The sequence below is a fragment of the Lathyrus oleraceus genome, chromosome 3, assembly GCF_024323335.1.
Source record: "Lathyrus oleraceus cultivar Zhongwan6 chromosome 3, CAAS_Psat_ZW6_1.0, whole genome shotgun sequence".
Classification (NCBI taxonomy): Eukaryota; Viridiplantae; Streptophyta; class Magnoliopsida; order Fabales; family Fabaceae; genus Lathyrus; species Lathyrus oleraceus.
The window spans coordinates 40,823,995-40,827,231 of NC_066581.1; positions in this window are offsets into that span (position 1 = coordinate 40,823,995).

Below are 3,237 nucleotides of genomic sequence, written 5' to 3' on the forward strand. Positions count from 1 at the left end.
TGGATTAATGGTGTATAACATTGGATTAAAGGATGAAATCAATATGAATTTTACACTTTTGCAGCATGCGAACAGGTTACCAAATAAATATATATCCACTGTTTTTCAAACAATTTTTTTAAAATAACTAACACATTAGAGAGCGCTTTGTCCAGAAAGCGCCCTCTAAACACTTTACAATGACAACTTTAGAGGGCGCTTTTTCCTGAAAGCGCCCTCTAAACAATTTACATTGATAACTTTAGAGGGCGCTTTTTCCTGAAAGCGCCCTCTAAACACTTTACAATGACAACTTTAGAGGGCGCTTTTTCCTGAAAGCGCCCTCTAAACACTTTACACTGACAACTTTAGAGGGCGCTTTTACCAGAAAGCGCCCTCTAAGGTGTCCCTCTATGGACCACTCCAGAGGGCGCTTTTTTCTTAAAGCGCACTATAATGTGGCCACTTTAGACAGCGCTTTCTCCAGGAGAACAAAACGCTGTCTTTACCTATGCCAGCGCCAGATTAGAGAGCGCTTAAAAGCGCTGTTATAGGCCAAAATAAGCGCCCTCTTTTCCCTTATTTGGCGTAGTGCGTACAGGGGAAACAGAATAATTACGACTCGACTCGACCGACTATGCTCTGATACCACTAATGTAACACCCTCTAAAATACCCCCAAATATTTAATTAAAATAACAACATATATCATCAGAGTAATTATGCAGTCAAGGGTGTCACACAAACAACTTCCCGCATTTATCAAGATAGGTTGTCATGCTCATTTATTTATCAATTAAAACATTTGCACAATACGCAGCGGATAGAAATCAACTCAATCATTCAAACATGTAACATACTACATGTAGACTGGTTCAACAAACATCAACAACTCAATTAAAATGTTCCCTCCCGATGTTACATCTATCAGAGCATGACCCACTAAGGAGACTACACTAGACTCCAAGCATTAGCTTCTACTCAACTCACTGCTCGTTACCTGAAAAATAGTTGTAAGGGTGAGTTCCTCAATCGATATAATAAGCATTATAAAACATCATGTAATGCTAAGTAATTTAGCACATTCATCACCCTAATCAAATCACGTATTCGGCAACGGCACATCAATTCAAATATCATACTCAATACAAAATACAACTCATGCTCATATTCAATATCAACACAACACACGTATAATATTGGAATACATCCATTCATATTATACGCCATACATATATTATGCAATGAGACTCCATGCATGCGGTACCGACTATTTGTGAACATATAGTTCACCTCACCGTCCAAATCCAGGCACGGCTACCAAGCCCACTAGTCCCACTCATTTGAGACCTAGTGACTCACTCACTAATTCCTCACCATGGGAATTAGCTACCACCCCAAATGGGCCATGCTATGCACGCTAATCACCTAGCATGCAAACATCAACAACAGTCCAAAATGACTAACTCACTAATTCCTCACCATGGGAATTAGCTACCACCATAAAGGCCACAATATGCATGCTAATCACCTAGCAATGCTAAATCATCAACCACAATTCAAGAATAGACATATGCTCACACTCTAAGCCATAAAACAGTCTATTCACAACTGCACACATAACTGATACATTCACGGCATCATGCATACCATCACACATCATCAATATTTTATCACATAAGCATATCAGATCATGCCAAAGAACAACCACAGTATTAGCACACTGTACTAATACCTATACTACTCAAAACAACGGGAAATGATCCCTAATATATCACACATCAGCTGAATTACGTTACTCAGCTAAACAGCTAAAAACTGCACAACAACAGCTCAGGAAAATCACAATCCTGCCCATACGCGTATGCCCCATGTCCATACGCGTATGGCCCATTTCCTGGCCAAGCCCATACGCGTAACACCATCCCATACGCGTATGCTACGCGTACCACATCCCCATACGCGTACCAACAGAGACCAAAACACGTTCAAAACATCATCTCCCTCATCCATACGCGTAGCACCTCTGCCCATACGCGTACCACTATCTCATACGCGTATTGCCTAGTGCCATACGCGTATGACCAGAAACCAGATTTTCTCCAGATCTGCCATGGTTTCTCTGCTACGAAGTCTCTCCAATTCAACCTTCCACAGTCCAATTTTTACACCTAATTCATTCCTATCATCTACCACGAATCATATCTTTTTCAATCTCACAAATCCTAACACTATTGCTTCTAATTCCTACGAATTTCCTTCAATTTTAATCCAGATTCGTTCATCCCAAAAGTTCACAATTTTCAGCACAATTATTCCAATCAGAGGTAAATCAATGGTCTATCACTACCCATTACATATTATCCCATAATACCCATTAAACGATGATAAACCCCCCTTACCTGAGTTAATCCGGCAATCTCTGAGCTCCAAGCTTTTCCTTCCTTCAACCTTCGTTCTCTGGCTCTTTGCCCTTTTCCCTTTTCCACTTTTCTGTCTCCTTTTCCTTTTCACGTGAAAATAACTCTTTTTACCAATTGGAACCTTTTTACTGATTTCTACTTTTATTCCCATAAAATAATAACCCAATAATATTAATTCCAATAATAATATTCCAATTATTTAATTAAATTAATAAATATATTATTAACTTAAATTAAATAATTATCTTATTTTTATCGGGGTGTTACATACCGTATTACCAGTACTTTCAGGAAATAAAAAATGATCAAATATAATCATAATTTAACAACGAGCTTTAATTATCTTTTCATACTCAATAGATTCTTTGTTTAATGTTATACTTGGATAACACTGTTTAAGATATTTTAAATTAATACCTTGACCCCTAGGTTGAACCGAAGTCTGTCCTGTAGTTGTATCTTCATACAAAGGGGCATCCAACAATTCCTCGCATATAGAGTTATCCTGGTTAACTCTACCATTTAAGGTCTTACCATCGATAGGTAGACCTAACAACATGTAGACGTCCTCAAGTGTGACGGTACACTCACCGAAAGGAAGGTGAAATGTGTGGGTCTCGGGTCTCCATCTTTCTACCAAAGCAAGAATAAATTTGTAATCAACTGAGTATGAGACTATGTTAAGTAGATTACCAAAACCGCATGCTCGTAGATACAGTTCTATCAAAGGATCGTGTGGTACATAATCATGTACACGATATCAAAATCTCTTTGGATCCTAACAAAAGATAATTAAGAAATAAGTAAGAATAAGAAATAAGTAAGAATTAATAAAT